This window comes from Lepisosteus oculatus, chromosome 15 (genome assembly GCF_040954835.1).
Source record: "Lepisosteus oculatus isolate fLepOcu1 chromosome 15, fLepOcu1.hap2, whole genome shotgun sequence".
In the NCBI taxonomy this organism is placed as follows: Eukaryota; Metazoa; Chordata; class Actinopteri; order Semionotiformes; family Lepisosteidae; genus Lepisosteus; species Lepisosteus oculatus.
Window position 1 is genome coordinate 15,680,684 of NC_090710.1, and position 26,375 is coordinate 15,707,058.

Genomic DNA, 26,375 nt, shown 5'->3' on the forward strand with positions numbered 1-26,375 from the left:
CTCATAGACCCTATTAAGGGGAGCAGATCTATATATAGTCCAACTGGGACCAATAAAGTAGTTATTCCTCTACAGTTAGGTTCACAACCAAAACTGAAGTATCTAGGAGAAGTCTGACTTTGTCTCACTGACAGCTCTCCTACAAACTAATTTTCATCAGTAAACTCACCCACAGGGCCAAAAACTAAATCTGACATTTATGTTGTCATTGTTGTTGAGTGAGGTAATATTGCTTTTAATTTTTTTAATTTCAACAGATTGTTGCTGAAAATTTAATATGTATGCTGAATATATTTAATCGTATGCTAATAAACTCATGAATAAGAAATTAACAGGTTACTTTAGAAATAAAAATGGAGATTGTGGTGTTATATTGAAAGTTGTCATTTAAATATTAAAACTGTAAGAAATATATACTGTATAACATTAAATGTAACATTTTACAGAGTCTGGAAATGCACTGTTATACATACTTCCTTGTGCAAATAGCCACCAAACAGTGCCTCAAGGTAAATTTCAAATGTGGGGTTATTTGATAGCATAAATATCTGTAAACATCAAAGAAAGGCCCTTTAAAATATCAATAGAAGAAAACTAAAAACCTTAAACCAACAATAAATATACTCCTCCAGCAGAAAATGAATTAAGCTTTTTCCATGTGCATAGAAAGGTCAATCAGCTTCAAGACATGTGTGTATAGATTTAAACAGAAATAAAAATGGTCAGCCTTTTAACATGCTATGTAGAAAGAGAGTTTCACCCAGCATTCCTCCTTTCTAAGGATCAATACTAAACTCAGAGCTTTTAATGAAAACCTTTTCTGTCCTAATAGCAGTAAAGAACTATGCTCTTTTCAGTGATTGTTCACTGATTTGGATCACTCCATTAGAAGACCTAGAGGGGCACTGCAATCATTTAAGATGAAACCAGTCATAGAAATCCTGATGTGTTGTCTGCAGCATGCGAAGACTAAATGCTTACTATCTAAAAGTGTAAAATTATGGATATCTTTACCTTTAGTGACACTGGATTTGCCAACTTAAAAGAAGCAAAAGAAAACAGCAGCTGTCAAGTAGCTGGGTTAACTCCACTGATCTGAATGGTACGGCTTTGGCTGATGGTCTAATTTGAAATGTATGAAAGGACAAAGGAATCATCTAATATAGAGAAAGTGCTATATTCTTTACCAATTGTTCTTCATGAAGTTTTCATGAACACACAAATTTAACTGATTCAAACTGTATGTCAATTTTCTAACATGTAAGAACATAAGAAAGTTTACAAACAAGGGGCACTAATTAAATTCATGTAACCCACTTGTGTACAAGAAATAACAACATCCAAGATGAAAAATACTTTATGAATGTTTATTAACTATCTAAGTAAATTAAAGTTTGGCTTAATCCATTTGTTTAAGATGGAACTTCCTGGTCATAGGACAAGGAGGCTTGGAACACCATTTAGAGAAAGAAGTTAACAAAAAAGTACATGCAAAGTTGGAGATGGGATGGAGGAGGGATGTAAAAAATGCAAGAAGAGGTGTTTTGCGATATATCTATCTCACAAAGTTGGTCATAATCTTAATTAATAACAGCTGTATGAGCTTGGCTTTGTCATTATTCTTACCTAGGTTCAGCTAGGAACTTCCATTTAATGAGGAATAATGATATCCAAGAATAATTTTGTGAATGTTTATTGAGTACATATGTATGATAAGTTTTGTCTTAGGGTGTCAAAGTGGAGCAGTGGTTAGCTTTGCTGCCTTACAGAGTTGAAACCCTGGGTTCAATTCCAGACCTTCGAGACTGTATTAAGTTTGTGTGTTCTCCTCCTGTTCACATGGGTTAGCTCCAGGTGCTCTGGTTCCCTTCCATAGTTCAAAAACAAATAGTTAATTAATTTCTGGAAAAACTGGCCCTAGGTGTGAATGAGAGCATGTTTGTGTCTTTTTGTCCACCTTGTGATGGACTGGCATCCAGTCCAGAGTGTACCCTGCCCTGCACCTTTTGCTTGCTGGGATGGGCTCTGGTTCCCCTGTGACCCTGAATTGGATGAAAGGGTTAGAAAATAGATGAATGGAAATGTTGGCTTAATTTACTTGGTTAAGGCTTAGCCTCTTGGCCATAGGAAAAGGAGGGTCAGAACTACAAAGAGAAACAAGTGAATCCCAAAACCCCCAATTTAGAAACTGAGACAGAAGGAATGTACAAGCAAAATATGGAAAGCTGCCAGAATGCTTGCTTCAGAATGCCAGAATTGGTTCAGGTGTGTGCTTCTCAAGACCAGTGACAATCTCTAAAGTTGAAAAGAATACCTTGATGAGCTGCTCAGAAGGTCACGCCTATTCAAATTCATTCCCAGTGAATTGGAGAATCCAGATTTTTGTTGAAATTGTGCAGGTGTAGCACAGCTAGTTTGGGCACGATGATGTCATCACCCTCCCTGTGCGTAGCAGGGACCTCAGCCGCCTGGACTGAGGGAGGTCTCCTTTAGCTCATTCAGCTGGTTTCCTGTTGCGTTAAGCCAGAGACCTGGGTTCGCGCTCAGGTGCTGCAGAACAAACCGGCAGTGTGGGGTGGCGAGGGACCAACAGGACATAATGAGACCTTCTTATTAATGGAGAGTAGTTAGAATCTAGGCAAGGGATACATTAGAAGCATAGGATACCTGATGATAAGATAGAACACTGGACAGACAAGGGGCAGATTAGATGGAAGGAACATGGAGCGAAAGGTACTAAAAATGTTGGATAGCAGGGATAGTAGCAGGAGGAAAAGCAGATATTAGAAGTTATAGAACACCAGTCAACCGAGCTAGAGGTGGGATGACAGATCGACCTAGAGAGTTTAAGACAAGTAGTAATTAAATTGATACAGGAGAATGAGGAAAACAAGAGGAAGCAGGAATATCAGTAGCAGATGGATAATAAACTATTAGCAGAAAAAAACAGAGACAGCCTCTAACCAGGTAATGATAAGAAAAATTGAAACAGGGGGGGATTTTGAATGGATGGTCCTAAAGGTGGCATCAGGGGTAGCCCGGGGGTCATTTTGATAACTGCAGTCCTGCTGCTGTGATGCATGATATCATAGCTGGAGGGGGAAGTACAGTATGCTGGATGACAAAGCTTATTTGGTATAGACCTCAGAAAGGTAGATGGAGAAAAAAGTCTTGCATTGCTTTTGAAGGGAATATCATGACTGTAGAGAGTCCTTTGCAATGAGTCTTTGATGTCAGCAATTTCAGTAATGGGAAATGCAAAAGCACAATGCGGGAGCAGAGGAAAACAAAACAGCAGGCCCATTGTGAGAAACCAGAAATTCATACTCAATCCAAAATGTATTTGAGAAGATCTGGAGATCGACAGCAAATATCTATAAAAGGACACAGCTGAGTTTGTTTCTGTCTTAGGTGTTTTCTTTTATCCGTTTAAAAAGTTATGCAGAGACATGCAGAGAATTTTATTTTTATCCCATCTTTGTCACTGTTCTAGTTAAAAAAAAGTTTTATCACATTCTGAATTATACTCAAGACAAACTGAGAGACTATAGGGTATAGGGTATATATACATATTTCTTTCTGATTTTTGTATTTTGGCATATGGCCCATGTACAGTACAAACAAATAAATCTTGAAGCAAATGCAAGGTCCCTGTTCTAATATGAATGCAACCAACTGTGAGATGTGATGTTTGCAAAATATATATATATAGCAAAAGTTGGTAAAGATTGTGATTAAAGACAACTTAGTGAAATTATTTTATTTGTCATTATCCCTCTTGAAGTTCATTAAAGAACTTCCATTCAGTAGCTATTTGATTCAAAAATGTCATCCAGCTGTTTCTGAAAGGAAGCCATGGCATCATCTTCAACAATACGGCCAGGCAGATTGCTCAATATTCTCATAAGCCTTTTCATAAAGAAGTAGATTCCACATGTGTCCTCCGGTTTGTATTTCCACCAAGAGACCATTGGCCAGACTTTATCAATGTCTTTGAGGATTCCAAATATTTGGATCACATATGTACATTATCTTCTCTCTTCAGAGTTAAAATGGTTCAGTTATTTGTTGAGCCATTTGGGATATTGCATTTTCGCTGTTGATTTACTTATTCTTGTTTGTTCTGTACTTCAAGCAGAATCAGAATCAATTTTAAAGCTTAGCCATCGATTCTCAAACCAATTAAATACAGTATGTATCCTGTCCTATTTATGAAATTGTAAGTTTCACAGTAAAATTCAATGCGCACCTTTATAATGATCATAGTTCCCTAATTGTCCTCACACCTGTTTTCCTCAGTCTTGATTCTAGATTGACTTGTTTGTTTGAAAAGACAAGATCAATACAAACATTTCCCCTTGTAGGTGCTTGACAAACATACAGCACAGTACACTTCTGAAAGCATGACATCATTAACCATGTCAACTATTTCCATTTTTGTCCACATGTAGGTTTTATCCAATCCATGTAGGGAAATTGTAGCCTCCCGTAAAGAAAAAAAAAACATTTTGTCTTTTGTACATACTTAAAAATCTTAATTTCATACTACAGTGTTGAACTATAATTACTATGTGTATTTGGTGATCTACACGTATAGCATAATTTTAAAACTATAATGTTGGAGCCTGATCCATAAAGATTCTGCAAACATTGATTCCTCAAGGCTATATTCCAGCCTGAGCCTTAACATATTGTGTTATTGACTTGATATGTTGTGCTTTACTTCCCTTTTTTCTGTTGTTCCTGTCTCTCTGTAACAGTATCTAATAATATTGCATCCATTTTCATTACTTTCTGTCAGTCATGTTTCTGTGATTCCAATAACATCATAATTGCCTACTAATATAGCTTCTATCTAATGTATTTGTTTTCAGTACTCCTAGCCCTTAGATATTAGCACTTTCCTGGTCTTTTGTCTTTTGTTTTCTCCTTGGGTTTGCTTTTAAATTTGATCCCTATATATATTTCTTTTATTTATGTTTGGTTTTTGTCCCCCTTTCATTTTCATAATAAACCTATTACTTGTTCCTTAATGTTCATGTATGTTCTCTGAGCATAATTCAAATAAGGCAATAAAGAAAAGTTGGTCATAAGAGTGGAGTGGTCTTGTTCGTATCTGTGAGTGACAGGTAACTAAATTATGTAGGGGCTAGACCATTTAAGAACATTTAAGGTTATGTACATGTAAGTAGAACCTTGAAATCCATTCAGTATCATATAAGAATCCAGGGGAGTGATGAAAAGACTGGGGTAATGTAATTGTGTTTCCTTGTTCTTGTTAAAACCCTTGAAGCCCCATTTTATCCCAGCTTAAAGGTGGTAAAGTGTGATACAAGCAACCGTTTTACAGTAGTTATGTCTCGTTGTAATTACTTCTAAAAGCCCTGAAGTTGTGGTGTTAACAGTATGGCCAGTAACAATGGGAAAGAACAGCATCATTTTGTAACAATCTTTTTGGCCCTACTGTATGATAAAAACCTCTGTTTTATCTGAATTCTCTGAGCTCTGTGCTATAGAGAAAATACTATATTGTGTTCGGTGTCTTGGAGACATTGCATCCTAATGTTGCTATAGTTTGTCAAAATTCTTTTTTTGGCCTTGTTTACTCTAGGGAGTGGGTTAGCATCATTAGGTTTAATCGGTCCTACTCTGAACAAACTGCAGTATGTCCAAAATTCAGCAGCCAGAATCCTGACCAGGTCTAGTGCAAGTGTTCACATTACTCCTTGCGCTGGCTTCCGGTCAAATTCCGTGTAGACTTTAAAATCCTCATGCTCACTTATAAGGCTCTGCATGGCTTGGCACCTCAGTACCTGTCTGAACTAGTATCACCCTACTCCCCACCTCGCAACCTTCGTTCTTTTAATTCTGCTCTCCTTACTGTCCCCCAAGCCCGTCTACATTGTATGGGTGACAGGGCCTTCTCCTGTTATGCTCCCAAGCTCTGGAACTCTCTGCCCAAGGATATCAGTCACCTTCTCTAAACTCCTTCAAATCCAGACTCCAGACTTCTTCAGAAAAGCCTTTACTTAACTGGTTCCATTCTTTACCCCTCTGCTCTTCTTTGTACCACCATCCACGGTGTCCTCTATATTTTGTAATTGTGTTTTATATTGTGTATTCTTCTTATTTATTGTTGTATTCTTCTTATTTATTGCTGTTGTCATCCTGTAAAGCGCTTTGAGAAGCCATCTTTAAAGGTGCTATATAAAATAAAGTTGTTTATTATTATTATTATTATTATTATTTTATTATCATTATCATCTTTGGAAATTCTCCCATGCCCCAAAATATTATGGTCCTAAGTGCTGTTGTAATAACCACTGGCAATCCAAGTGACTTTTAGAAGCTTCTATAAACTTTACAAGGCTTGTGAAACTACCAGACAATGTAAAAATTACTAGAGGATTTAAATTGCAGTATTTTTATATATTTAAATGATTTTAATACCTTTGAACATTGTGTATTTAAGAATATAAATCAGTTTTCAGTTTTCATTTTCATGCATTTCATATTTTTTAATTCATATTTAATTCACATTTTAATTCCTAAATATTGAAAATTCCTGATATGCACCTCCATTTTCTATTCTTTTAGTTACAGTTCATCAAAAATCTTAAGAAACTGTCGGGCTGCTATATTTTTATATGGCTTAATTAGTGGTCGAAGTTGAAGTTTTTATATTTCCTGAAAGTGCACCAGTGATGAGTTGTTTACAAATGTGCCAGAACATGTTTAAAAATTAAGGAAAATAGAAATCAGGAAAACTAGAAAATGTAAAACTGCTCCCTAATTTTAGTGACAAGTGATTGGTTACCAACAAGTTTTATACTGTCTGCTGTGCCAATTATTCACCTGCCTAGGCCAGATAATGACCATGGATTACATTTACCCTTCAGTGACTGACTCTGTTAATGCTGCTTTTTCACAACTAGCTTTTGCACTGAAGTGCCCTACCACCACAGTCCTACTGAGTCTATCTCATCTAAGCTCTTCTGAGTATTTTTATTTAAATGTCTACTTTGCAATAAAAGGTTCCACTAAAACATGGATTGTTTTAACTCTGAAAATCTACATTTTAAAATTTTGAAGTATTGCTTTGAAAAACAGCCATTAACAAAAATTCACAATTCTCAATAAACCTTGGCAATAAACCTTTTTTTTCTAGCTTTATCAAACCAAAAATTGAAATGGATCCTAAAATAAAATATTTGATCTTCCCTTTTCTTGGTTATTAAAATCCAAAGCCATGTGGATTGTTTTTCTGACAACATGTCATTTAAGACTTTTGATGATGTAGATGAAAAATGTCTAAATCCTAGAAATTTCTGATTCTTCTCCTTATCAAAATTGGCAGTATTATATAATATTTTTATGAAATGTTAACTGTAGTGATGCCAAGCCCAGTATACAATTGAAACATGTAAGTAAAGTGGTCAGTAGTTGTCACTTTGTTAGGCAGATGTTACTGTTGTAGAATGAATGGAGATAACATAACTGCCAAACCAGGATGATAGGATGACGTTAGTGCTCCCGCTGCCTGCCACCTTTTTTATTAGTGTATTCCCCCTATCTTCTTTATTATCTTTTTGTTTGTGTGCTGTCCAAGATGGCAAGGACTTGAAAGGGGACCTAGTGTACTCTTTGCACATCTCTCTCTCCAATTAAGAAAACTGATATAATTCAATCTTCCTAAATTATCTAAATTGAGAAGCAAACGGTACTCATTAAAACAAAGATTGCAGGAGTGCGATCACAGACTGAAGCGATAGTCGTGGATTTCAGTACTCAGATTTGAAATATTAAGCAATTGATGTAGAAATAGACATAGTCTTTGAGAACAAATAAAAAATATATAGGCACCGAATAACCATATAGTGATGCTGGAGAGACTGGAATGCAAGCCTGCCACATCACTCCTGTAACAACATTTGCATGATTTACCAGAGGACATTGAGTGAGCTGATCCATCAGATTGTTCAAAAGAGCAATCTCTGTGTGGTTTCCAACTTTAACACAATGGAATTGGGCAGCTAAGGAGGCACGCTGAATGTGTGACCACTTTTTCAGAACACTCTACAGCAGGGGTGTTACCTCATGTGCTATGACAGTCCAGATTTGATTTTAATGCACTTGAAGTGGGCCATAAATACCATAAATTATCACTTCCATTACATATCATTATTTACTTCCCTAATCTTGCAGTTAATTGAATAAGTAGGATTTTAAAATATATTTTCTACTAATACCTTTGAGAAAGATTTCACTATTCTCTACATAATAGAATGTTAAGAAAATTCACAGAGTTTCAGCAGTCCTTTTGTTTGCAGTAATAACCTGCCCTACTGTAGATAACAAATCCTGGAACTGCGCTGAAATGACAGCTGTTGTAGAATTCTACTACTCACAATGGCTCCATCAAGCCCAAAGCTTACACTTGACCTGAAGGCTCACCACACAGGAGCTCACCCAGACTTATTTAACATTAAACAGATTGAGAATATGGCACTTCCCCTGTAAAGATGGAAAAATAGGTCCATCACAGTGCTATTCCCAGCAATTGTAGTATTTGTACAGCTGGGTGAACTGGAGCAAAAACAAAGCAAGGTGCTTTATTCAACAGAACAATGTTTGTGGATGAATGTGAAGGAGCAGCCCTTCAGATAAGGAGCCCAGGGTCCTAATCACTGCTCTGTGATCACTGCTCTGTTGGCTCTGTAGTCTTTCATCTGTCTAAAGACAATAAAACCAGTCACACCTACTGTAAGGGTGGACACAATATATGTTGTTTATAGTATATTTTTCTGTCCAGTAGTTAGGTTCACTAGTGGTACTTTATATAGTTTATGAAACCTTTTCACCTACTATTATAAAAAATTACAGTATGTCTACCTCTGAGCACATTGGGGTAGTCATTGCTGGGGATCTAGTGCAAGTGTTCACTTCTATCAAATATAAGCTTAAAAAACTAGTTTTGCATGTTCTGAGTCTTGTGCATGAGTTATTTTGCTAAATGTCTCTGTATATACATTTGTAATATGTATTTGTTAAGATTGGTTTGTCAGCTAGTGTCTGTTCATTTCTCCATCATTAAATTGTTTATGAAAGGAAATTTTGTGACTTTGCTGGGTATTTCCTGAAAACTGGGGTAGTGTAATTACTGTATGTAACTTTTATACACTGGCTGTACTAAAACTTGTTTAAAGACTGACTATAATTAGAATTAAACATTTAAACGTACCTTCTAACCTCTCTTAATGTGAATACACATTTGCTGATAGCTGATGTTATTTCTTGTTTTGTGCAACTTTGTGTGTGCACACTAAGTAATGAAAATGTTATCATATTTTCAACCACCAATATTTAATATTTAAAGATCTACATTTATCAATTACTTTGTGTTGTTATTAAATTGCTTTTTGAGTACCTAAAACGTACATGAACCAAGTTCAATATTCAGGTGTACAGTAGAGTAGTTTGACAATAATATTATAGTTTATTAATTATTATTAGCCTGAAACAAGAAGATATTGCAGGTATGCTAAACAAAAGTTCTAATAGTGCTAAAGTTTATGAAAACTTGCAGCCAAAAAACACCACCATTGCAAATAGTATTATTCATATTCATTCTGGGTTCAAGGGTATTGGTAGATGAAAATTCTGCCTTTTCATAAGGTTTGCTTTTGAAGGGACAGGCAAGCAGATAGATAGATATGAATATTAATTACTTCTTTATGCAACCACAATGTTACAGGAGACAGAACTGTCTTATGACTTCATATTTAGCCTTTTTTCACATATAAAGTCAAAGTTAGTAACCACGAACTGCTGTTTCACTGTAATTAGAGCTCATCAGCTTGACATAGATAACTTTGACCAAGGACATGGAGGTATATCTGAATTAAAAGAAACATTCATATTTCATTGCAAATGCTGCTCTTAGTCTTCCATCCTAGAGTGTAATGGTGTTCCTTCTAATAGACAGAATGACATTTCCATTTCCTATACATACAAACATAGTAAAGGTTACAAATGAGAGGGAGCGATTCTGCCCATCTATCCTGTTTGGTAGTTAGTGGCAAGTGTCTTATCCAGCCCTTTCAGGTACTGTAGGAACCCAGAATATAATCTTCAATAACATGGCTGGGTAGTTTATTCAATAATTTCACAACCCTTTGGGAAAAGAGGTTACTGCTGTTCTGAGTTTAAAATAAACTTCTACTGAGCTTCCACTTCTGCTGCCTCATTCATATTTCAGTGCCCCTCACCAACTACATACCTGTGATTTCCCAGGAGGTATCAGGGGTCATTGTATCACACAGATTCCTGGACAACTAACCCCAGCCTCCCCTTGGCTGTGCTTAGTCAATTGTATACCACCATTTGGGGAGTGCTGGCTATAAGACCCAGGTTTGAGCCCATGATCATAGAGCTCAGTCTGCACTAAATGATCAAATGCATTAACTATTTGAACCACTCAAGGGGTCCCCTGTTTTGTAGTTCTTGCCAAACATATTTTTTTCCCAAATGGAAAACGTGTTTTGTGGACATTTGTGTTCATGTAATATTTTGAACATAATATTTAAACTATTATCATTGATGCTGTCACGATTGTAGTCCCTCCCCCTTAAGGGCGCTCCAGCTCGTTCACTTTTTAGTTGATTTTGTGCACCTGCTCCCTGTTCCAGGCCACCTTTAAAAGCCAGACGCTCACTCTGTTCCGGGCTCTGCATTGGGTTCCTGAAACAGCCGAGTCTGGGACCTGGAGCGTGTGGTTCCGTTTCCCCTTCCCCCCCCCCTCTACCCTTCGCCGGATCCCGCTCCGGCTTTTAACTTTGTTTTGTTTGTCTTGGATTTATCACCCAGCTCTGGACCTTTGCCTGCACTGGACTTCCATTTGGATTCCCTTTTGGACTGTTCACCTGGACAACGCCCCCCGGAGTACCTTTGTCACGCCCTCCCCGGTTCCTCTAGCAGCCCAGTTTCTCATCTTCCCCGTGTGTGTTCACTCCCTTCCAGATTGTGTTGTCTGCATAGGGTCATGAAAGACGCTTCGTAACAGATGCCAGTACCTTTTGAATCTTTGTTTAAGGTGGTCTGGGCAATTTGCCTACATACTGTAGTCTACAACTTCTTAAAATGCTGCTCTAAAAATAATGATTGCCTTGTTGGAATTTATGTAAAAACAACAAAAATCAATGTAAACACTGTAACAAATTAAGTTTAACATTTAACAGTGTGCTACAGGGTAGTGAAAAACTCAAGTCAATTTGATGAAGTTCAAAAAGATTGGTCTTCAGAGATAGATCTCTTCCTATAGAGTACAATACAATAACATAATAACATCCTGCAAGATGCACACAGCCCTCTGTGAGTGTGGGTCACATTACTAGAGGATTTTTAGTTTTATATACAAGGTAATAAACTCGTTTTGAGAGAAATTTAGAAAAAGTAAAAATATAAAATTTTGTTAGTACCGTATGAACTTCCCACATATACTGTCATATTATTAGACCTGACATAAGATCTGTCTACATATCAATGGGATGGATTTCAGACTGGAAATAAAAAATGAAGAGTACAAAAAATAAACTATTTGATGTCCAATAAAAAATGTAACTGGACAAGAAAACTAATGTAATTTCTCATGAATCTAAGTGAATTGAAGTACGGCTGTTTGAGAGGGCAAATTCCTCAAAATGGTGAATAGATGCTTTTCTTAATGTCTGAATGTATCAAGGAGTCCTTTGTTTTCACTTGCTCCTGCCATTTGAGCACATGTTTATACAGTCAGTATCTTAGTAACGTCTTCATGAAGGCAGCTCATCTGCAAAAACTCATCCAGGATATATTTGTGCATTAATCTAATATAATCCCTTTAGGGAACCTCCCTTGTCTCTGTTGATTATAAAAACAATAGATTAAATAAAAGGCTCAGCTTTGCTTCACATAATATATTAGAGATTTAAAAATACTTACTATAATTATGCATTTGAAGAAGGCCACTTATCTTTTCATAAGAAGGTCATACTTGTCAGAGATTTATACCCATTCATTTCTAGACACAATATTCACAATATTCCTAAAATTATATAATGATGTTTCCTCTTAGAAACAAAATAACACTCTTATTCAGAGAATTTGAAGCTGAAAAGCTTCTATATTAGATTTGACTCAACAAGTGTTACGTTGGTGTGCAACACAATGAAATTAATCATTAATGATTATATTATACTGACACCCGAAGAAACCTGACACTTTATTTATGCATTTGTGTGTGAGAGTGTGAGAAGAGACCTCCATATGAAGCCAGCATCTTGGCTGAAACCGTGATGGGGGCCTTGAGCCAAGATGGCTACTGAGTGTCTAGTAATTGGAAGCAGGTGTTGAACGCCTGCTTGCCATCAGTGTGTAGGAGGCTGCACTAACGCAAACTGCTGCTTTTAAAATTGATTCACTTACATTTCTGGGAAATTATATTAGGTTTTTCTGTCAAGTACCATTGTAATTTTGTATTGGGTGTCAAATATATTACTAGTAATCTTTGTTAAATTGATGAAAATTCTCTCATGTTTTTCAGTACCATTTTTCTAGACTTTTTCTTATCATCTCAGATGGTGCTCACCATCTGGAGTGTTCACAACCTGCAGTTTTTAACCTGGTGAGATGTTCTTGTTGAATAGTTGAAAGAGGGCCTTGGTTTTACTACAACTGCTTTATTGTGGGTAAAATCTAATTTTTCCAAAGAGGGCATTGTTCATCCCCTACAAAACTGGACACATCTGGCATTCCACAGGGCTCAGTTCTTGGTCCAATCCTGCTTATTAGCTGAATGTTACCACCATTCAGAGGTCAGACTCTTAGTGGGTATGCCACCTGTTTTCATTTCTATACTGATAACACCCAAATTTATACTTGCAAAAATCCTGATCTGCTTTGTGAACCTGCTTAGATAACTGGTTCCCAACACTGTGTCAGGGGACTGCTGTATCTTTTGAGTTTTGTTTCAGCTGAGTTTTTAATCACTGGCTAATTGATTTCAATTTTCTCCCTGGGGCATATTTTTAAATTTGCTTTCAGCTATTAAAACATTATGGAATTTGCAATTAGTATAAACAGTGTTCATTCGGGTGTGCAATAGAAAAAATAGTTCAATGAGGAAAATGTTTTGATATATTTTGATTACCACCTCTGTCTGCTCATCATAAATTGGTCACCTATTAAGAGCTCTTTAGAGGGAAAAAAAAAGGTAAGCATGTTGAGGATAGACTGCTTAAAAGTGCTGAAATTATTGGAAACAATATGCTAGAAATTGGGTGTTTTTGAGACTCAGATTGAAATGTAAAAACAAAAAAAAATTGTCTTCTAATTAGCAAGCAGAATCAACTAAAGGTGTGAATTAACACAAGTGAATTAGTGCTCAACTGGAATAAAAGACAGTAGATACGGGAAACCAAAAGGACTATGATTGAGAATCAGTGTCTTAGATGAAGTGTAAAGGTTTCTTGTATCTATTTTTTAACTCTGTAACTTTAATAAAACTCAAATTAAGCTAATAACGTCTCCTTATCAACTCCACCATCTTTGACTACTTTGGTTGGTCCTAAAATCAGTCCAAGTGCCTACTTCAGGAATCCTTGTATCATTATTGATCTAAGCCTTTAATATCTTGTATTTAAATTTCATGTTCCCAATGAAGGTGAAGTGAAGGTATATTTTCTTCATCTTTGTAACAATGTGCATATCCATTTCTATCTCTCAATCTGATGTAGACAAGCTAATGCGTGCTTTTGCCTTTACCAGGCTTCATTATTGTAATGAAGTGCTTGCTGGTGTATCCAAACATGCTTTTACAGTCTGGAAATAGAATGCATGGACCTATACAGTATTACCTGTTTAATTTTCTTATACTGGCTCCCTCTACATTTCAGAATAAAATGCAAAAGGCCTTGATTTGTTCGACTCCTGAGCATATCAGTGAATTATGAAGCCCTTACACACCTACAGATTGTTTGCATTCTATGAACTGCATCCTTCTTTCAAGATTCCCAATGTTTTGAGATCCAACATCGAACCTCAAAACATTGGGGAAACAATGTTGTCAGAACATCTGCTCCATTGCTGTGGAATGTTCTCTTGCACTCTAATTCTGATTAATTTACTATATAATTGATTTATTAACATATTATTAATTTACTATATTTCTGACTATATTTATATTTATATTACTATATTTATATACTATATTTAATTCTAAATGTACTTAAAATATAAGTATTTTTTATTGTAAAGTGCATTGAGATGAAACTTTAATGAAAGACATTATATTAAGTAAAGAAATGTTGTTGTACTCTGAATATATGAAAGCGACTACTGTTGTACAGAGTGTTTAGGTATATATTGGCAGAGAGATAAGCAGATAAACAGTATCCCAGCCAGGATCTTGTCCTGTCTTATGCCCCATGCTCCCAGGGGGCACAACCCTTACTTGGACAGGCTTTCTTAATATAGATGGGTATTGTGGATATTTGCTCAATTTACAGTTCAGCTTCCAAGTTATTTTTATTTAAAAAAAAAACACTATTCTTGTAGCTCCCGTAAAGTCATTGTTACTTTATTTTGTTACAGGACACAATGTGATTCAATCTGCATTGATATCTATTTTTCTTAAAGTTTTGAAACGGAATCTATAGAAACCTTTAAAAAGGTTTTAAATTCAGTTGTACAGTTGTGGAAGAACTGTTATTGTCTATTGGCAAATATTAGGTCTGTATTTTTATATATTTTTATGCAGATTCTTCTCCTCTGTCTAGTATTAACCTGTACCAAGGAAACTCAGATTGGTTTGTTCTTCTCTTGTGTTTAATAATCATATTCAAATAACCCCTAATGAAAAATTTCATGGTTCTGTGTTGACCTTTTTATGATTTTTTTTTCTGTACTGGATACAACATGTTCTTACAGGAAGAATTTTGGATTCATCAAGAGATTTAAAAAATTTTGCAAGCTGGGCACAAAAGCCTTAGATTTCAATTATTTTGTTAAAAATAGCCAAAATGATGATTCAGTAGGATTTAAGTAAAGCTACTTTGAAATTAACTTCACTCTTCTGGGCTGGTTGTATTTTACTGTTCAATTAGTTCTTTTATAACTGTTTGATAACATAATTATTCTTAGCTTTGATTTTTTAATCTACTAAGATACATGATTTGTCTCTGAGCACTTTCCAGCTCTTACTGATGTCATCTTTCTTTCTCTCTTAAATATATAGTGTGAAACACACAAACAGCATCATGATAGTGGTTTTTAGAAAGCATACAATGGCATGCATAAGCCATAGAAAGTATACTAATATTAATACTAACAATAACGCTAACCAAAAGTAAGGTTGATGTAATGTCCTACAGTATATGATAATGATAAAACAGTTTAGTCCATGTAGGTCCTAAGAAAGTTTCATGTTCGGCTGCAGCATGTTTCACTGCTGTTGCACAGGCCATTGAGAAATAAAATGTTTCAATTGATTTTGTATGTCATTTGTGTTATCTCTCTTAATTTCTGCATCTTTATTGTTTGTGTTGTTATTGTTTGTATTATCTTGAAGAGTCAACTATTCTTAAAAGTTTTGAATTTGCAGAAAATTTTACTTTCTTGCAGATCTGTGTCATTTATATCGTATGTATCTATCCATCAATTTTCTAGCCATTTGTTCACATTTAGGACCATGAAGGAACAAAGCAGACATACAGACATAAACACACTCACACCCATTTTCCCAGACGTCAATTAATCTACGAGTATGTTTTTGTCACGCCCTCTGCAGCCAGAGGGCGCTCCTTCTCTGTTCTGTCCCTAGTTTCCGGTCTGCTGTCCTTCCAGTCTCTCTCTTTCTCTTGGGCTATATATTTCCTGGTCTTGCACTCTGTCCTCGCTCAGCATTGACGTTTAGATGTCCTGAGACCCGCCTAGCACCAGGGCGCCCCACGTCCGCTCCCTGAGGGCATAGGTTTCTATACGGCATTCCTGAATTCTTTGCACTAACGAGCCCGGACCTTTTTCCCGTCTCGCCGATACTCATATTGGTCTTTTTCCGCTCTCCTGCTCCCCACGGTTAGTCCCTTTGGACGTCCGTGACAGTTTTGAGACTGTGGGACAAAACTGGAGTACATGGAGGAAATTCATGCAAAAAGGGGGAGAACTATACCAACTTCACACATAGTGTCAAAGGCCTGGATTTGAACTCAGAATTTCAGCTCTGCAAGACAGCGATGCTAAACACTGTGCCACCATGCCACCCTTCTATTAAGTCCAAATAATAGCAAATAATGTATACAAGTTAAACTGAATCTTCTGCCATAACATATATACCCAAAACAAGATAAAGATGTTGTCATTATTTATTAAGATTAGTTGTTCCATTATCTTTTTCAAGGTGCTAACTCTTTTTGAAGAATATTTTAGTGTCAGGTTAATATTGGATTGATAATGAGTTAATATTTAATACATTCAAGAAGTCCAGATCAACAGGATTCCATTTTCTTTCCTTAATATTAGCTACTACATATGCATAAACAAAAATTAAAGTCACTCACTATCTAGCAGTTTAATTAGCTACTTGCATTAAAATATTTTATTACCCTCCAGGGTGGGACTTGGCTGCAAAAGCAATCTGTTCAAGGAGACTGTGTTGGTCTTTTGCTTTGTTTTTGTATTCTGAATGGATTGCAACAAAACAGGGAACTAATACCCTCTTTAATTGCTATTTGCAATGGATTTACAAAAGCATAATTCAATTTCTTATAAGACAGTACCAAAACAGCTTCATTAGTTTTTGTTCATTTAATTTAAAATGTATAGCATTAGAAAAATGAGATCTAACATTTAGAGACACATTCATGTGTTTTTTTAAACATTGTCATTTACTTTAATGGCTGCTTTGAATGATCCGTCTCCCTAAAGATGACTTGTCAATGTCTTCATTCTAATTCTAATATTGTCAATGTCTTTATTCTAAAATTTATTCTTGAGACAAAAATGGCTCTTGGGACAACACTTGTGGGTTTTTTGGATTAGACCTCTTACACTTTAGAAGATTTGATGGGCCTTCAGGTGAATGGTATTTAAGAAGTATTTAAGTTAACACTATGTTGAGATTTCAAGGGTTATTTTCTAAAGCTAGATTTTGGTGGCTATTCTGATGTAGTTATGTGGCAGAATAGACTATAATTAAGTCTACCAGTTTTCAAAATCCTGATTTCTACCTGCTTCCGTCTGGTCAATGGAATATTCTAAGACCCTCTGAGCTACAGTACTTAACTTCTAAAGACTCCCATCTGGAGAGTAGATTAAGACATTGCTGACAGTAACCAGAACTCATTGTAGCCAATTGCGGTGAGTGCTGGTTTACTAACTTGCTGCTTCAATAACCTAAGGTGTCTACAGAAATGTGATGGGTGGGATTTTCAGAGCACAGGTTACTTTACAGTGTTCACAGATAGAAATGTTTGATGAATGCTAATTTAATAGTAAGGCAATGTGGGCCTTGCAGCTTGGCCATTGCTGGTTCCCACTGGTGAAAGTGTCAGAGCAGTGAATGAAAAAGTGCACTATTTCCCATGTAGTACTGAGGTTATAGGAAGACATCAAGCTACTGGAATGAAGTTCTACATTGGAAGTTTATCAGACCAGTAGTTATGTGTATTTTAATTATGTGTTTCAGTTTTTTTTTAAAGAATGTCAAGAAGTAGGTAATAAGTTGTAGCATTTCACTTTGCACTGTATTTGTTCAACTCAACTATTTGAAAAAATCACAAATTATTTGATTTGAACTTTGGCTAGCAAATAAAATAACCTGTATCCATCATCCTAATCACTCCCTACAGCAACGAATAATTTCAAATTTTATTTTACCATTCAACATTTATACACTATATTTGTTTTTATAGTATGTATTTTTGTTACTATCTGTTACAATCGTCATCCCTCCTCTTAAGGGTGCTCCGACCCTTTCGTATTTTAGTTGACTACGTGCACCTACTGTACCCTCTGTTTTGCCTGTTATTATTTAAGCCTGGTGCTCCTGCTATTCCTGGCTCAGCATTGGAAGATGGACATCCAGAAGCCCAGAAGCCAGCCTACCATTGGGTCCAGGAGAGACCCAATGGCAAAGGCTTCAGAACGGCATCCTGACTGTTTGAGTCTGCGTTTTTTTTGAGGAGCGCATTTTTTAATCCCTTGTTCCTGCTCTGGATCCCGTTCCAGATTTTAACTTAGTCTCTCTTGAATGGTTCTCCCGGCACCTGGACCCTGGACTGTGCCCTGGTTTCCCTTTTAGGACTCTTTGGACTTATTTGCCTGCATCACGCCCCTTGAGCACCGGATTACCGTCATCATGCCCCCCTGTCTGTCACCCCGTCCTGATTTCTCATCATGTTTTCCCTGTTGTCCTTCTCCACAGCCCCCCTGTACTTCTTCCAGCCCCTATCCTTAAATATAGAATTATATTATTATATTAATGTCCTTAAATATAGAATCTCTTGTGTAGTGTCTACATACATTTACAATAAAAATAGCTTCATGAGCCATCCTTACATCTGGGTAAACATGACACATCTTGAGTGTTTTTATAGCTGTGAATGGACAAAATGATAAGCAAAACTAAAGACAGTTATTGTACAGTATGTACTTAACTGGTTTTTGACACTTCAAGTCTTTAACAAAGGTACACAGTAGTTGAAGACAGGAAAAAAACAACTTGTGATTTACCAGTTTTTTATCAGCCTGTTTCTTGTAAAGACATGAAGCACAAGGTTGAGTCAATAAATTCATTGAAAAGGTTAGGTTCATCACAGCACTTTCACTCCAATGCTTATTCTTTCATTTTTACCCTGAACAAAACAACTACTTGCTTATTGCCTTAGCTAGATGAGAACAACCCTTAAAAGTGTATCTGACAAAAACTTTGCACAGGGCTGTCACGTCCCTGCCCAAGTCTGGTAAACAAACTGCATATAGGTTGATCTCCCAAAATAATTTAAACAAATTGATTATATAAGTTTTTAATGATTATCTGCAAACATTTGTATTTGTTTTAGGTCTCTCACTACTGGTGGGATTGTAAACTTAGGGATTCACGTAAACAGCTCCTAGAGCACTTGAACGAGGGCTCCAGCAAACTTTCATGATCATCTCATTACAGATGATGAGACAAAGATACATCACCAGGGCACAGTGATCAACTAAGAGTCAATGAAGTGCACACATAAGTGAAACAGGCTGGCAGCATCCAAGAAGTTCTGCAATCAACCTTCAGCAGGAAACATAATGAAAAACCTGAGTTATTGTTCAAGTTGAAAAGGACAGGAAACATCAGGAAAGACATGCTGGTACTTCATAACAAAGAAACTACAAAAAGTCTGATACTTGTCAAAGCAACTTCAACCAGCATATGATAAAGCTTCAAAGCACTACAGAAGTTTTGCTAGAGTGAATCATCTGAAATGATTTGCTAGTATAGACAGTTTAAAGAAGAAGTGGATCAAGTACATTGGACTTTTGAGTTTTAAGTCTAGGTGGACTTTATTAAAAAGTTGTATATAAACCTTGTGGCTAATGTACCTTGTTCTATGAGATTACTGCCCCACCCTCAGATGATTTTCACCAAATAACATTGTTGTTTCTTTCTTCAAAGTTTTCACAGTGGTGGGTGGTATGGAAAAGGCTAAGAAATTATATTCCTGCTTGCTTAGCTAGCTGCTAGGAACCTGCTCTCTCCAAATGTCAGAAACTCAGTCATAGAAAATGTTTTCCTTTCTGAAGCCCACGCATTCCAAAACATCTCGTAGTAATAAAAAACTAGAACAAAACTAGAATGATTAAAGCCACAATGAAACAAAAACAAATGTAACAGAAATATTTATAAAGTATTATGTGGAGTTTAACTTTCCTGTGTGTATGTTTGTATTGATGTCATGTGATCTGAATAGAAGATGGTCACATTAAGTTCATTCGGAATCAAAACAGGGCCATGCCCAACGGGCCATGCCCAATAGCAGTGTATCTAGAGGAAAGAATGAATGGCAAAGTTAATTATCTTCCTTCTCCACAGCAGTTTTATTATGCATTTTTTTACACATGCAAAAGAATATGTTTTATTGATTACATCATTTAATATTTGAACTGTGAATATTTTTTAACTGTATTAATGTATTCCATAGGGAGATTTTTTGTTTCTCTTTCTCTTTGAGCTCTGCTTATATGGGCACTAAGCACAAAATAGTTATTGTTCTGTAGTCGTATAACATGAATTGAAGACCTTTATTAAACCTTTATACAAAATAATTTCACTTACTATCAGCTATCTCAAGCCATTCCATTTTTTTTGTCTTGGCCAGGAGCCAAGAGCAATATCTCCCAGTTTGCCTGTACGTGTGCTTATTTTGAAAATAGAACACCACAGCATTTTATTTGCCAAAAAATATTGTGACAGTGGTACTCTCATTGCTGTTCTCTCACAATGAAAAATAATTAGCATTTTGTTTTAAATGTCACTACTGGATCTACATATTGTTAATTAATTTTATAAATAGGGGAATTAATCGTAAAAACTGTATCAGCATGGTCAGATGCCCATTTTTTATGTTAGAAGCCTTTTTTGTTTTTGGTGTTTTCGAGTGTTAAAATGTTTTTTTTTTTTTAAAAAACAGAAAAAATGATTTATAATTGCTTATTTGGAACACAAACTTTCAGGGTATTATGGTCTATGTGCTCAGATGTTTTTCTGGAACCTTTAAATGTTCCTTTGACCTCACTGAAACTGGTAGGTATAAGAAATTTTATATACAGTGTTTAAATGAAAGGTAGACCTTATATATTACATTATATGCTTAAATATTCAATTAAACTAAGCTTGAGCTTAAAAGAAAAAAAAATATTCTGCATTTTTAAACAGAATGTTCTGTGCATAGAGTCTCCATAAAGTGTAAGAAGCTGAAAATAACATCAGAGGCATCTATAAGCCTGTTGATAAATAGTACCAAATAAACAGCAGAAATTGACAGAGAGCTTTATGACTGCAGTTAGTATGGTGCTATTAATCAGGTTTATTGCAAATAGGCAAATCAACTGCATTAACACATTCTCTTCCAGAACAGAGGAAAGGCACACTATACCAGTACATTTGATACTGTCCAATAAAATATTTAAAATGACCAGAGGTGTTTTCTATCTTTTTCTTTCAAAACATACATAATTAGGAAGCAAACCTAATGCTGCATTACCACTATGGTATCACCGACTGCAGGCTAAAAAGCAGGAACCATTTACTAAAGTAACTTAAAGTACACCCAGGAGCAAGAGAAAACAAATTGTACCAGAAAAGTCTTTCAGGAAATGTAAAAGATTTATCAAGAAAAGCTGGGAAATATAGTAAAAAAAATATTCTCCTACTAAAATATTAATATAACTTTCAAGTATCCAATTAAATACATTGAATTAACATACACACTCATCAATTATTTAGTTTTAAAGCCATAGCAGAACAAAAACGGCTGCGGCTTTGTAAGGTGTATTACTTTCTGATGTAATAGCATTACGAATTGTGAGTCAGCCTCATTTGCATACATTTGTAATGATTTTTAAATTTATTCTATAAAATAAGACGACACAAAAATTCTGGTAATGGTACTAAAGTAAGAAATACATTTTTGCTGCAGAGCAAAAAAGATAAGATACACAATTAATTTTATCGTGCATATTTTATGTTATCATTATAGTATTTGAAGCTGTTCTTTTGTACTTGAGTAAACCCAAGTGTCTTAGGCAGTGTCATGCCATGTGCTGCTTAACTGTGCCAGGTGCTAGTGATCCCTTTAAGGGATACATGTTCCATAACTGCTGCTCTTCCAAATGGATAGGTCCTTCACTTCTGTGACAGATGCTTTTTAGAGCATGAGAACGCAGATTCAGATGCTGCTTCTAATACCAACCTTATAAAATGGCCAAATAGTTCACTGTAGATTAAGATCAGTTTACAAAAAAACCTGTTTTGGTTTTTCAAATGACCTTGCCTGTCTACATTGTCTCTACCCTTATAAGATGTTGATTCCAGATTGTTCACCAGATTGCATTCGTGGTTGTACTATGTAGTAGATTCTGTATGAAGAAATGAAATAAATGTAATACAGAAATACATTATGTATATCACAGCTTTTTTAACAAAACAGTTTAGGAAAAATCAGAAAAAATCTTAATACAAAACATGAAGAAGGAGAAACACTAAACAAACTTATAATTATATTCCATTGAATTTGTACAGTATCTTTCATCAGGAAGAATTTAAACTCATTTTATATGCAGGAAGAAACTCAATTCAGCCATTCTATGCCAGCAGCTATCTATCTGATCAGGATGAGGCATGAGAAAAGGTTTTCTATTACATCTTGGGAGAAATGTAGGTAGTCCAATTGCACAAGACTAAATAGGAATTATGTACAAGAGGGTTAGTGTGCCTACTCTTATGAATAGTGCCAATGGAACCTTTAGGCTTGTGGGGAAGCTGCATCAGTATACAGGCTACAGAGGAGGAAGTAGAGGTTAATTCCATGCTGAAAAGAAATTCAGTCAGTGTGGAATGAAACTCCACATGTTCTAATGGAATTTTGGTGGTGCCTCCTAAAGAGTTAAGAGTGCATATTACTGATCCAGCATGTCTAGCACTTGGTTGATTTTCCTTAGCATTCTTACATCCAAGTACTAATCAGGCCCTATCTTGCCTGGCTTCTGAGATCATGTTAAAAGATCATTTAGGGTACTGAAGTTAAATTACGGCCATCACCGTATGTTTGTGATTTTCAACAACAAATCTGTTCGTTTGTTACAGAAATTGGCAAATTGGATTTGCAGATAACATACTATTTTAAGTGGTTTCAACAAATTACAAAATTACTTAAAGTTAATCCTCAATAAATGTTTACATTGTAAATACAGTTTTGGTGCTTATCGTTGAAGTGTAGAAAGGTTATGTTATCATTTCATTCATGAAGCTCCCATTTCCTATCTATTATTTGATTATAATTAATCCTTTAAACAGCACGTATTTCATACTTCTCAAGGGTCAAAAGGATTTGTGAGAATAACAACTATCCTTTTAAATAAAAATAAACATATATGCATTCAGATTGGTGTCTGTCATAGTTTTAGTTATTACTTTTTTATTTCTTGTTTATTATTGTACTGTATATTCCTTATAATCAAATTTTATTCTTCTACTTTAACTTTACCTAAACGCCTTAATGTTACAGGAAAGTCCAAAATCATATAAAGGTGGTTGTTCGTATTTAAAAAATCTTCATAATAATCATTATCATAAGTGTTATTTCACCTATGTTCCGTGGTTTGCAAAATATCTGAAACCAAGACACCAGGTTTTGTTAGCCAAAAGCATCTATATAATTGTTATGGTGCTTGATCACAATAAAATGAAATAAAGACAGTGTAGAGTGTAAGGGTAGGTATAGTAACCTCCTCCCCTAAATTTAAATCTACAAGTTAGACACAAGAGAGATGTAAGACTATGACACAAAACAGAATTTTGCTTATGTTCTTATTTGAAAGATGGCCTCCTTTTCATTTCTGGTTTGTTAACAAGAACCAAGACCTGTGTGTACTTTTACTGTAAACTTGTACAGTTTTCAGTGTGAAAGTTTTTCAGGACTTTTATTAAATGATTTGTTAGCCAACACTACACCTACCCTTATTAATACCATTCAGAACTTCATTTAAATAGATTTCACACCACAATATTGCACTTCAGAGAACTTCAATTACATGTGTACAAAATGTTCTCTGTCAAAATTCTCCAGCTGTCCGCTTTATTAGATTTATAAATGTCGGGGGGACAAAATGAAAATAATTATTATTTCAATGAACAATTTTGCTCCATTGTTAAAATTAATTATATACAGCATTAAAGTTAGATAGCTCAGATTTGATAGATCATGCACAATAATAATATTTCTAGGAGGACTGTGATAAAATATGTGTAAAATATGTTCTGTTCAAGTGAAGTCTTAATATCTACTATATGGCATAATCTTCAAAGTTAGAGTCAGTGGAACATACAGCTTTAATGTTTCAAACATTGAATATTGAACATATTTTACAGTGCAGAGACATCACAAAGGTTTTGGTAACCATCACATTCTTTCAAAATGGTTATTTAGCCAATAATGGACTTTTACATGATTTCCAGTCGACAGATGCTCAAGTATAAATGTTATGCAAAATCTGCAATTTGTGCGAAATGAACAAAACTAATAAAACAGCACATTTAACATTTGTAGAAAACATTGAACACATTGTGAGAGTGTTGATAAATGTACTGTACTGTATATGAGGTCTGATCTTAGTATGAAAAGGCACCATTGCTCCAGTAACACTGCTAATAAAAATTACTGGTTTTGGTTTGTTCAAATGCCCCAAGGGGCAAGTCACAGTGTGCTTAATAAACAGTGTGTTTGTACACTGGGAGAGAGCTCAAGTGATTGGCAAATAAAGATGATCCCATCAGACAACTTGTCTCAGGAAGACATTATACCTGCATGCAGCAAGAGCACATGCTGAACTGTCTAGAGACCTTGGATAAAACTTTTATTTTTTTATACTCCAGCAATAGTTATTCTTTTTATTTATTGCCCAACATTTCAAATCTTACTGCTGGGTATGGTAAGCCAGAATTTGTTTTTGACATCTGTTCTCTTTGGTGCTTATAAACATCTTTCAGTTAGTCCCGAAATATCAATCTTAACATGCCAGAAGCATTTGTTAAATCCAGCCATTTCAAGCAATGACATTGCCTCATTTTTCCCCATTTTTGTGAATGATTAATAACTTCACACATCATGCCATGTATCTTTGTAAGGTTATCAAGTTGTTTAGAGGCATGATTTGAGAGTGTTTATTTTCATTTATTGACTTATCTCAAATAATAATCTTTTATGAATTTGTCATATAATAAATTTGACAGAAAATATGAAGAAACCTGTACTTCTAACTGTATCACTTACGCATTAAATAACACAACTATTGTATATAACATAAAAATTAATAAAGAAAATCTGAATCTGAATGAAGTCTAAGCAAATCACTAAACTTATTTTAAAAGTTTCCATACGTAGCTGTGTCAGCATGCGTAGGGTGCAAAGGAACAGGTAAAGGTTTGTTTCATGTTGAAAAGAAAAGGGAAACAACATTTCAGCCACAGGGCCTTCTTCACACTTACACCTGAAGAAGACTCCACAGCCAATTTTCTTTTCCTTTCGAATTTTGAAAAATGAACAATATTATTGCTTGCTATTAAAGCTATCCCAAACATTATTATAACAATTTCAAAAGAAAATGTCAAAGATTACAACAAACTTTATAATTATATAAATAACCATTGAATAATTAGCACAAATTCTAAGATTTTTTAAACTGGCTCAGTCTTTTTCATTTTAAAAGTCTGAAATTTGTCACTGTGAATTGCCTGACTCCATAGAAGAAAGAGGAACCAAGAATTCTTTCCTAAAAAATGAAATGCTAGAGTTATTTGTTATTATTCAGGGACTACATCAGACAGGAGTGTTAGCATTGATTACAATACTAACTGTATGCCTTTCTTACTGACAATGCTGCTAGATTACAAATTTACAGTAAATCAGGGTGGCTGCAGTTGCATGGTAAGTTGACTACCGAATACCCTAGTTCACTTAATGCTATCAAACCTTGGTGCCAGCCAGCCAGTTGTGAACCAGCAATCCCAGTCAGAGTCATTTGATAACACAGAAGCCAACAATCTATAGCATTCTGAACCAGCACAGTTACACAGTTTTAGCCACTGGAGACCAGATAAAATTATTTTTGCCCTTTTTATTTACCAACCTTTAAGAAACAGGTTCCACCTTGGAAAACAATACATTTGTCACTCATTTTATTTATGTTTCCAAAGCTTCCAATGGGTATTTGAAGATTCCAACTCTTTCTTTTTCCTTCTCTGTCCTTCACCTTTTGCCCCTTGCCTTCCTCTGAAGGAATGTATTGCATGTTTATCATTTCTGAGGAGCACTGGATCAAGTTTGTCAATCGTATTTAATTGTTTTCAGAGGCCTGGCACATGAGGTGGTGCTCTTATCTCTCAGCTGTCAAACAATCGTGACCACACTGCACTCTTAGCTGTCACGATCGCTAACCCCTCCTCTTAAGGGAGCTCCAGCCCTTTCTCGTTCCCTCCCATTGTTTGCACCTGATCCCTATTCCCGTTCCCCCTTAAAAGTCAGACGCGGACCTCACTCCTGGTTCCTCATTGATTTCCACATCATGCCCGGGGTCTTGCTGCG